Below are 12,752 nucleotides of genomic sequence, written 5' to 3' on the forward strand. Positions count from 1 at the left end.
TTGAGTCAAACTGGTGGAGACCAAGTACGAAGAGGATGAACAAGAAGTGGTATAAGAGGGCCAAGAAAAATGCGAAGTTAGCGATTATGACGGCTAAAACGGCGGTATTTGGATGTTTGTACGAAGAACTTAGTGACAAGGGCGGAGATAAGAAGTTTTACATGCTAGCCAAGGTGAGAGAAAGGAAGGACCGTGACTTAGATAAGGTGAAGTACTTCAAAGACGAGGATGGCTGAGTATTGATAGATGAGGCGCATATTAGACGTAGATGGAAGACATACTTCCATAAAATAAATGAAGAGGGGGATAAGGGTATTGTGTTGGATAATTTGGAGCATCTGAGAGTTGTCGTGACTTTGGTTTTTATAGGAAAATAAAAATAGGGGAGGTCGAGGTGGCTATGCATAAGATGTGCAGGGGGAGAGCAACTGGGCCAGATGAAATTCTGGTAGAATTTTGGAAGAGTGTGGGTAGAGCTAGCTTGGAATGGCTCACTGGGTTGTCTAACACCATCTTTAGGACGACGAAAATACTTGAGGAATGGAGGTGGAGTATGATGATTCTTGTGTATAAGAACAAGGAAGATATCCAAAATTATAATAACTATAGGGGTATCAAGCTGCTGAGCCACACTATGAAAGTCTGAGAGAGAGTGGTGGAAGTGAGGGTGAGGAAGAGCATGCCTAATTCCGAAAACCAGCTCGAATTCATGCCAGACGTTCGAATACAGAAGCCATTTACCTTGTAAGGAGGTTGGTGGTGTAGTATATGGAGAGAAAGAGAGACTTATATATGGTGTTCATTAATCTAGAGAAATCATATGACAAACTTCCGAGGGAGATCCTATGGAGGTGTTGGGATGCTAAGGGTGTTCTGGTATCTTACACTAGGGTGATTAAGGACATGTATGATGGATCCAAGACTTGAGTGAGGACCGATGGGGGAGGGGGTTCAGAACACTTTCCATTTGTGATGGGGTTTCACCAGGGGTCGGCTCTTAACCCATTCTTATTTGCCTTATTGGACACACCGACGCGCCACATTCAAGGGGGATGCTTTGTGTATGTTATTTGCGGATGATATTGTGATGAACCGATAATTCATCTAGAGTTTTAAACCTTAATTCTGCGTTTTGAATCCTCTAATAGCTTCTTTAAGCCTTCCTCAATTTGCATGCGTGGTCCGTGTCTTTTTAAGGAAGGCTTTTATGTGAAAAATTGATAGAATGTGAAATTTTGCTTTAAAAATCTATTTAATTTGACTTCGGTCAATATTTTAAGAAACTGGATCCATGTTTTGATGAACCTGGTAGGTCCGTATCATGGTTTGGGTCCTGGGCATATGCCCGGAATCAAATTCGGAGGTCCCTAGCTCGAGTTATCGCTTTTTGTCGAAATTTGAAGTTTAAAGGTTAAAAGTATTTGAAGAAATTTGACCAAGGTTTGACTTTATTGCTACAGGCCTGGATTTTTTGTTCGGAGCTTGGTATATGTTCATTACTATATTTATGACTTGTATGCAAAATTTGGTGAAAACAAAGTTTGTTTGACGTGATTCGGATGTCTGGTTGTTGAAATAGAAGTTCTTAAGTTTCATTGAAATTTTATTTGATTTGATGTCTAATTCATAGTTCTAGATGTTATTTCAGTGTTTTGATCATACGAGCAAGTTCGTATGATATTTTTGGACTTATGTACATGTTTGGTTTGGAGCCCCTGGGGCTCGGGTGAGTTTCGGATAGGCTATAGAAAGTTTTTAGATTTAGAATTCATAGCTGATGCATTGTGTTTCTGGTGTCTGTTACAGGTTCGCATTTGCAAAGAAACCTTCGTATTTATGAGCCTAGCATTTGCGAGCCTGGGCATGGCTGGGGGATTCTCGCATTTGCAAGGTAAAGTTCACGATTGCAAACTTGCCACTTCCATTTTTGTGAAGGCAGAATCGCATTTGCGACTCAACACATTTTGATGATCTTCGCATTTGCGAAGAAAAGGTCTGCAATTTCTAGGGCATCAGGGTTTGCATTTGCGACCATTTTACTGCAATTGTGATTACTGGGATTCTGAGAGGAGTTCACAATTGCGACCTCTTTCTCGCAATTGCGATGAATGCAATTGCGAACAAGATATCGCAATTGCGACATCTATAGCTGGGTAAAAGCTGACTTAGACAGGATTTTTCTCATTCTTTTAAATTTCCAACCCTATAAATCTTAGAGGCGATTTTTCCAAGAGCTCTTCTTCCCCAATTCACTGATAAGTGATTCTAACCTACCTTCTTTCAATTACCCATTACATTTAATAAGATTTCAACCTAAAATCTAGGATATTCATGGTAGAAATTGGGGATTTGGGTAGAATTAGGAATTTTTGTAAAATTGGAATTTAGACCTCAAATCGAGGCTGGATATTGAAACAAATTATATAACCGGGCTCGGGAGTGAATGGGTAATATGGTTTTGGTCGAAATTCAGGTTTGGACCAAGCGGGCCCGAAGTTGACTTTTGTTGACTTTTTCAATAAGGACCTAAATTAAACCTTTTGCATCCGTGGGTAGTTCCTAAGGCTTATTTTGAATCGTTTGGTTGATGATTTGCTAGATTTGGTTGGTTCGGAGACTTGTTTGAAAGGCAAAGCCGTGGTTGAGCTTTGAGTCAGTTTTGGAGCGAGGTAAGTGTTGAGTTTAACCTTTATTTGAGGGAACTAAGAACCCTCGGACTATGTTCTATGTGAAATTCATGTGTTGCAGCATATATGCGAGGTGGCGGGTGCTTATATGCTGCCGAATTACTTGTTTCCCTGATTTTCCGCTTTTCCTTAATTATTTCCTTCCACGCCTTAACTGTTATGTGCCTTAACGGCCTCCCATGCTTTACTTGCTACTTGTTAATCATTATTTCTCATGTTAAAAATGTTAGACCTTTTCATGTTTTCATGACTCGCTGCTATTTGCCTTAATTGACTTACTTGCACCTCTTAACTGCCATCTACTGGAATTGTTTTGCCGTATAGTATTACATATGGGAATTCCCAAGTTGGTACAATGTTTCCTTTCCGATTCAACTTCATATTCATCAATCCTAGAGGATCTTATGATTTGAGTTGTTGATTTGATTGTACTCATTGAATATTTGATACTGATATGGTGGGATCAGGTTGTACGCCACAACGGGTGAAATAAGGGTGGATTGATACGGTAAAATAAGGGTGAATTATAATATTGATTTTGTTATATGGTGGGATTGGGTTGCGCACTGCAACATATATTTATTTATGATTGTTGATATTGTTACGGTGAAATAAGGGAGGATTGTGTTGTACGGTGGAATCGGGTTGTGCGCTGCAACAATCTATATATTTTTATTTCCTTGTGCTGTGTTGGTTTTCGGTGTTTTCATACGAAACTATAATGATTGGTAATTCTGACCTTCACTGATTTTCTTTGAGGATTGATTTATTTTCTTCAGTTAACTGCCTTATTTCGCTCCTTATTTTCCTTTCTTTTCTTTATTTTGTACTGCGTACAGGTTATAGTGTAAGTGACCTGCCTTAGCCTTGTCACTACTTCGTCTAGGTTAGACTCGGCACTTACATAGTACATGGGGTCGGTTGTACTCATACTACACTCTGCACTTCTTATGCAAATTTTGGAGTCGGTCCCAGTGGTGGTTATTAGCGTGCTTGGGTTGGCTAGTAATGTGGAGACTTGAGGTACAACTGCTCGGCATGCGCAACCCCTATAGTCCCCTTTCATTTTTATTAGTTGTGTATTTTTCCTCAGACTACTTTATGTTTTATCAGACCTTTATGTGTACTATTCTAGTAGCTCGTGCACTTGTGACACTAGGTCCAACGTCCAGGGTTGTATTAGATATTTTAGTTGTTATGGGTTTCCGCACTATATTTTAGATTAAGGCAGTTATTTTAGTTTCATTCTTATTATTCAATTTGAATTGTTGAAAATGCATAAATTGTTCTAACGTTGGCTTGCTTGCACATGAAATGTTAGGCGCCATCACGATTTCGAAGGTAAAAATTTCGTGTCGTGATAAGTTGATATCAGAGCACTAGGTTACTTAGGTCTCACGAGTCACGAGCAAGCTTAGTAGAGTCTAGAGGATTGATATGGAGAGGTCTATACTTATCTTCTAGAGGCTATGGAGTTTAAGAACAATTTCACTTCTATTCTTCTTTGGCGAGCGATTTTATTCTATCAGTGATAATTGGACTCTTCTATTCTTATTTTCTCACAGATGGCGAGAACCCGTACTGTATCCGCAGCTGGACAGCAGCCGGAGCCCCCAGTGGCAGCTCTTACGAGGGGCAAAGGTCGATGTTGAGGTAGAGCTTAGCGTAGAGCTCGAGCAGTACTACCAGTAGTGGAGCCTCGGGTGGATTTTGATGAGAAGGCTCTAGCTCGGACCATACCTGTCGGACCAATTCAGGTCCCGAAGGAATTCATCGCCACCCTAGTGCTTCAGGACGCTCTAGTCCATTTGGTGGGCCTTATAGAGAGAGTGGCCCAGGCCGGTACATTTCCTGTGGCACCAGCTGTCTCTCATGATGGGGTAGGAGTATAGACTCCCGCTACTCATACTCCGGAGCAAATGGATCCCCAGTATCAGAAACCAGCAGCCCCGCCAACTAGGGTAGTTTAGCTGGTTGTTGTGGCACGGGTCGGTGATAGGCTCGACATGTCTTCTGAGGGCTTATTGAGATTGGATAAGTTTACAAAGCTCTTCCCAGTTCACTTTAGTGGTGCACCTTCTGAGGACCCATATGATTATCTTGACTGTTGCCATTAGGTGTGTCAGAACATGGGTATAGTTGAGACCAATGGGGTCAATTTTGCTTTGTTTCAGATGATGGGTTCTGCCAAGAGGTGGTAGAATGATTATGTCAACCAGACCAGCTAGGTCGCCTGCTCTTACTTGGGACCAATTCTCTCAGCTAATTCTAGAGAAGTTCCTTCCTATTACACTGATGGAGGATTACCGCTGGCAGTTTGAGCGTCTCCAGTAGGGCAGTATGTCATTTACTTAGTACGAGACCTGTTTTGTGGATCTAGTCCGTCATGCTCTTCTTCTTCTTTCTACTGAGAGAGAGGGTGATGAGGTTTATTGATGAACTCACTCACCTTATCAGGTTACAAATGGCCAAGGAGACCGGGGGTGATATTTCCTTTTAGACGACAACTAATGTTGCTAGGTGGATCGAGATGGTTCTTGCATAAGAGAGAGGGCAGGGGTCTAATAAGAAGCCTTGTCATTCCGGTGGTTTCAGTGGTGCCTCATCTTGAGGCAGGCGTACTATTGGTAGTGGCCATCCTCCCAAGCCATTCGAGTCAGTGCTTTAGGCATCCCACAGTGCTTCAGGGAGTTGTGGTCCTTATGTGACTTATTTCGGGAAGCCAGCCTACAGTGCACCACAAGCTCCTATCAGTTCGCCTCAGATTCAGAGTTATTACCGTGGTTATCCGGCCCGTTCAAGTCAGCCTCAGTTTCAGCAGGATGGATATTTTGAGTGTGGTAGTTTTGGGCATATCAGGAGGACCTATCTGAGATTATTGGGCGGCACGCCATAGTAGAGTTCTCGTACCATGATTCCAGCACCGATTGAACCACCACCCGCTCAGCCAACTAGAGGTAAGGGTCAGGAAGCCAGAGGTGGAGGTCAGGCCGTTAGAGGTGATGGTCAGGCCGCTAGAGGTGGAGGCCAGCCATCTAGAGCCTATCCTAGAGATATATTTCAGAGTGGTAGGGCCCATCCTCGATGTTATGCTTCCCAGCCAAGCCTGAGGCTGAGTCATCTAACACAATTATCATATGTATTGTTCCAGTTTTCCATAGAGATGCTTCAGCTCTATTTGATCCGAGCTCTACTTATTCCTACATATCATCCTATTTTGCTTCATATCTGGTTGTGCCTCGTAATTCTTTGAGTGCTCCTGTGTATATGTCCACACTTGTGGGAGATTCTATTCTTGTAGATCATGTCTATCGTTCGTGTGTGTTTACTATTGGGAGTCTTGAGACTAGCGTAGATCTTCTACTTCTTGATATGGTAGATTTTGATGTCATCTTGGGTAAGGATTGGCTATCACCTTATCATGCTATATTAGATTGTCATGCCAAGATGGTGACCTTAGCTTTGACGGGGTTGCCTCAATTAGAGTGGAGGGGGACTCTTGGCCATTCTACCAATAAGGTTATCTCTTATGTGAAGTGTCACGTCCCAAACCTGGAGAGGCGTGACTGGCACCCGGTGTCGTAGTGGCCCGAGCAAACCACTGTGTAACTCATTCGTTCCTTTTGTAACTATCATGGGCCAACATAGCCACAACTCATAATGTACAATTGTATGTGGGCAAATGTTATATTAATAAACCGTTGTCCTTAAACATGAATACATATGGGCCGTCAAGGCCTCTAACACACTGTACAATCTGAATCTCTGTCTATAAAGCCTCTAAGAATATTTGACATAAAATAGGACAGGGTACTGACCTATCCATAAGTCTGTAGAAAACTTCTGACACGGTGACTCATAGACTCGGCTACTATTCGAATGAGGTAGAGCCTTACTGATAATTCGCTGAAGCCAATCTCGTCTACTATGAGGGTTCGTCAAACTGATTACCTATACCTGCAGGTATGAATGCAGCGTCCCCAATAAAAGGACATCAGTACGAATAATGTACTGAGTATGTAAGACAAAACTAAAACATAACAGTAAGTCAACATTAATTAAAAACATAGAGTAAAAGACTCAACCTATAAGTCTGGATAGTTCTGTAAATCATGAAGTATTTATAATGTCATGCATATGCATATAAATGTCATGTAATGCATAGGTCTGTATGTACATAACATCACCAAGCCTCTGAGGGCATCCCATCATATCATTTCAGCCACTGTGGGCAACATCATCATCGTATACCAGCTGATCAGGTGGTGGTGCGTATATAACATCGTAACCTTTTTTCCATATCCCATATACATATATTTGCATATACACGCGTATATAACGCCATCTGGTGCCACTATGGGCAAAATCATCAACGTATACCAGCTTATCAGGTGGTGGTGCGTATATAACGTCGTAACCTTTTCCCATATTCCATATATATATATATATATATATATATATATATATATATATGCGTATATAACGCCGTATGAGTCATGGATAAATGCATATGCAAATGAGTGCAATGCATGAGAAGTACGTTAATAAAACTTCTCGGAACGTCAAAAGGCCAATATACCTCTGATTAATATCATTTTACAGGAATAAATAACATAGACATTCTTAACTGCTAAGAATAGAAACACTTATGAAATAACATTACGTATCGTTGCCTGGATCATGCCAAAAGAAGGAAGGATTAGCCTTAACATACCTTAGTTGCCAAATTTCTACTTTTATCCATGAACAATCTCCTTAAAAATGGAGGAAAGATGATTTTATAATTACTCCATCCGGGGATGTATAATGAGCATGCTATTTGTAAAAGTAATTCCATTTGCTCTTTTTGAAGTTCAAAAATCTTTCTTCCTTTCTGATAACTACTGCCAAAAGCAGTTCTTGAAATGGCATCAATTATCAAAGTTTGTAGATATGGCCACACATCTATCTCTGTTCCTTCTGTCGAGACAAATTTCTCCCATTTTGCTCAACATCTCACTAGCACTCAATTGGAATGCAAGTAGCATACGCTTCAATTTGTCAAGGTGAAAAGCACGATTGATAAGTCTTCTATGATTAGTTCATTTGTCTGCTTCATAATTAGTAAATGGAATGCGAGGTGGCTTTTGAAAAATGTAATTTTTCGTTAGCACCTCTCTTATAAGTTCAGGGTCTACGTTAATAATTGCTGGTCTTAGCCCATACCACGCCAAACAATTCTTATCATATGGAGTGATGGTTTTGTGGAAGAAGGGCATGACTCTGGGCCAAATATCATCGGAGAAATCAATAGGCTTAGACAAAGCTTCTTTACCCATACATCTCCAAACAAGAATCTATAAGAGTTTCCTTTGAAACCTTGTTGTCTAAGGCATTTATCTAAATCTTTTGAAAATTAGGAATAAATCTTTCGTGTCTGCTATATACCAGTTTATCTCTTTCTCCACACTCTGTTTCACCAATCAACTACTTTTAAAGAATATTATTATTATTATTATTTATTTAACATTAGACTAAATGTATTCACCTGCCTTACCTTTTCCCCTATTTTAATATTGGACTTGAAGAGCCAAAGTCAAATATGAAAAAAGAACTTCTTTTAGGAATAAAATGCATTAAAATTATAATTTTCATCTTCTTATCAAATCTTACTGCTACTTGGAGTTAGGAAACATTATTAAGATATGTGAAATAGTAAACATAGTAATAAAGAGTAGAAATAACATGTCTTGCAGTCCATATAAGCATACCAACCCAAGAAACAAGAATGATAATGTTGCAGTAGTTGGCAACAACGATATCAACTCGCCCAATTATATTTCTGCTCGATATTTTTTGATTTATTTCATATTTTTGTTCTTTACCTAGACATGGACATGACACCATTGCAGGAGTCAATGTTCACTGATTCCAAATTTCTAAAAGAAACTATTGCTTCTAATACTTCTCATTGTAACATAGGGCGTTTCTTTGATTGAGACCGGTTATCTCCAAGTGATATATAAATAAAAAGGCTAAAAAGCCAGTTGATACGTAAAATATAAGAAGAAAAGAGATGTTTCACAACAACATCAAAACAAATCGCTCTTTAGCCGTTGTATCACACTGATAGTATTAATGCAACTACTTAGTTACAAAGTATGTTGTTGTGTCTAAAGTGATATACAGTTTGGTCAAATTCAATATGAAAATTTTCCTCTAAAATTAGCTTAATAACATAAGTGAATCTTGGAAGAAGTTAAAAAGGCATACAAAATCGAGATTTTACTACTCAATAATTCAAATAAAGTCTTGACTTTCTAATAGTCACATTTCTTCAACACCTGGTGAGCGTTATATCTGCAACTTCAAAATAAATAATACAAAAGCCAGAGCATGAAATAATTGATATGTAATGTTTATCTGACATTGTTATTGTTACGGTGGCACTCATCTTACATGATAGAAATTTCTAAAGCTAAACTCATAAAAAAGTTAGTCAGTGCATGCATATGCAGAAATGCTAAATAGACCAAGCAAGAAGCCAAAAGGTAACGTTGAAGCTCACCTGGTGCTATTATAAGCCCAAGGGCAGCTGTAGTATCAAGTAAATTATAGACATGTTTTCCTTGCTTTTCTCTTGGTACTTCTAGTTAGACTAGAAGTTTTATACTATTCTCGTCTTTTTGTTAATGATAACAAAACTATTTGAAGCAAAAAAAGAAGAAATGGATAAGTCTTCTATGGCTTTTGCCTAGATTCCTCTAAAGATGCCACATATACTAATAATGTGTGAGTCATATTTATGGCAAAAATGCCACTTTGTGTTCTTATCCAAAATATTTTGGATAATTACTAATTACCCGCATAATTAAGAATTATCTCAACTTACTTAAAATACTACTCAGTTTTAATATACTTTATATATCGTACTATTACGGTCATGTGGTACCATATAAAATAAATACATATACTATTATTTCATTAAAACATCCAGGTAAAAATACATATATTTCCTCAACTTATAATTTTCCTAATCTTATATAAAGAGTAAAAATTCTTGTACGCTTAATTCTTAAAATAGTAAAAAGATAACCTTCTTTTCTTGCGAGACAATAATTTCTATTTTTACAATAAAGAAAATCTTATAAACTTTCTCATAATCTCATAAAATGATAATTTATGTACGTATAGACCTATGCATTACATAGCATTTATATGCATATGCATGACATTATAAATACTTCATGATTTACAGAGCTATCCAGACTTACAGGTTGAGTCCTTTACTCTATATTTTTAATTAATGTTGACTTACTGTTATGTTTCAGTTCTGCCTTACATACTCAGTACATTATTCGTACTGACGTCTTTTTGTTGGGGACGCTGCATTCATGCCTACAGGTATAGGTAATCAGTTTGACGAGCCCTCATAGTAGACGAGATTGGCTTCAGCGAAGTATCGGTAAGACTCCACCTCATTCAGAGTGTAACTGAGTCTATGAGTCACCGTGTTAGAAGTTTTCTGCAGACTTATGGATAGGCCAGTACCCTGTCCTATTTTATGTCAAATACTCCTAGAGGCTTTGTAGACAGAGATTCAGATTGTACAGTGTGTTAGAGGCCTTGACGGCCCATATGTATTCATGTTTTAAAGACAACAGTTTATTAATATAATATTTGCCTATATACAATTGTACATTATGAGTTGTGGCTATGTTGGCCCATGATAGTTACAAAAGGAACGAATGAGTTACACAGTGGTTCGCTCGGGCCACTATGGCACCGGCTGCCAGCCACGCCTCCCTAGGTTTGGGGCGTGACATGAAGGCTCGACGTATGGTCGAGAAAGGGTGTTTAGCTTATTTGGCTTATGTTCGCGATTCTAATGGCGGAGGTTCCTTCCATGGATTCAGTACTAGTTGTTTGTGAGTTTCCCAAAATATTCCCTGTAGATCTGCCAGGGATGCCACCCGACAAAGATATTGACTTCTATATTTATTTGGCTTCGGGCATTCAGCCCATTTCTATTCCCCATACGGTATGGCCCCACTAGAGTTGAAAGAATTGGATGAGCAGTTGCAAGATTTACTTGATAAGGGATTTATTAGACCTAGTATCTCACCCTGGGGTGCGCCTGTGTTGTTCGTGAAGAAGAAAGATGGGTCGATGAGGATGTGCATAGATTACCAGCAGTTGAACAAAGTCACATCAAGAACAAGTATCCATTACCGAAGATTGGTGACTTATTTGATTAGCTTCAGGGTGCCAAGGTGTTTTCGAAGATTGGTTTGAGGTCTAGCTACCATTAGTTGAAGATTAGGGAATCTGATGTCCCTAAGATAGCTCTTCGGACTCGGTATGGGCATTTTGAGTTTCTAGTGATGTCATTTGGGCTGACAAATGCCCTAGCAGCATTTATGGATTTGATGAATCGGGTGTTCAAACCCTACTTAGATTTCTTTGTGATTGTGTTTATTGATGATACCTTGATCTAATCTCGCAGTTGAGAGGAGCACAAGTAGCACCTTTGTATCGTTCTTCAAACTTTGAGAGACAACTAGTTATATGTCAAGTTTTCAAAGTGCGAGTTTTGGTTGGACTCAGACACCTTTTTGGAGCATATCGTATTGCTAGAGGACATACAGGTGGATCCTAAGAAGATTGAAGCAGTTCAAAACTGGCCTAGACCCACTTCAGCTATAGAGATTCGGAGTTTCTTGGGTTTGGCGGGTTATTACCGTAGGTTTGTGGAGGGGTTTTCATCTATAGCGGCCCTATTGCACAGGTTGACACAGAAGGGTGCCCTGTTCGGATGGTCGGACGAGACTGAGGCGAGCTTCTAGAAGCTCAAGACTACTTTGACTACAACGCCAGTTTTGGTGTTGCCCACAGGTTCAGGATCTTACACGGTGTATTGTGATGTATCTCGTACTGGGTTCGGTACGGTATTAATGTAGGATAGCAGGGTGATTTCATATGCGTCGAGGCAGTTGAAGGTTCATGAGAAGGATTATCCTGTTCATGACTTAGAGTTAGCAGCCATTGTTCATACGCTGAAGATTTGGAGGCATTATCTTTAAGGCTTGTCGTACGAGGCTTTCACGAATCATCGAAGTGTAAAATATTTGTTCAAGAAAAAGGATTTTAATTTGAGGTAGAGGAGGTGGTTAGAGCTATTAAAAGGCTATGATATCACCATTTTGTATCATCCGGGGAAGGCCAATGTGGTGGCCAATTCCTTGAGTAGAAAGGCAGTGAGTATGGCAGCCTTGCATACATCCCAGTCGGTGAGAGACTGCTTGCATCATATATTCAGGCTTTGGCCAATAAGTTTGTAATGTTAGATGTTTCAGAGCCCAGTCATGTCCTGGCTTGTACAGTCGCTCGTCTTCCTTGTTTGAGCGCATCAGAGAGCGGTAGTATGATGACCCTCATTTTCTTGTCCTTAGTGGCATAGTGCGGCACGGTGGTTCTAAGCAGGTTACTGTTGGAGATTATGGAGTTTTGAGCATGTAGGGTCGTATTTGTGTGCCCGATATAGATAGACTTCATGAGTTGAGTCTTGAGGAGGCCCACAGTTCCCGAAACTCTATTCATCAGAGTGCCGCCAAGATGTATCAGGACTTGCAGCAGCATTATTGGTGGAGAAAAATGAAGAAGGATATAGTTGCATATGCAGCTCGGTGTCTAAATTATCAGCAAGTAAAGTATGAGCATCAGAGATGTGATGGTTTACTTCAGAAGTTAGAGATTCCTGAGTAGAAGTGGGAGCATATCACTATGGATTTTGTTGTTGGACTCTCATGAACTCAGAGGAAGTTTGACACAATATGGGTTATTGTGGACAGGCTGACCAAGTTAACGCATTTCATTCCTGTGGCAGTTACCTATTCTTCAGAGCGATTAACTGAGATCTACATCTGCGAGATCGTCCGTCTTCATGGTGTGCCCGTGTCTATCATTTTTGATCGAGGTACATAGGTTACCTCACATTTCTGGAGGGTCGTACAATATGAGTTGGGCATGCTGGTTGAGGTGAGCACAACATTTCATCCTCAGACAGACGGACAGTCCGAGCGTACT

Source organism: Nicotiana sylvestris, chromosome 9, assembly GCF_000393655.2.
Source record: "Nicotiana sylvestris chromosome 9, ASM39365v2, whole genome shotgun sequence".
In the NCBI taxonomy this organism is placed as follows: Eukaryota; Viridiplantae; Streptophyta; class Magnoliopsida; order Solanales; family Solanaceae; genus Nicotiana; species Nicotiana sylvestris.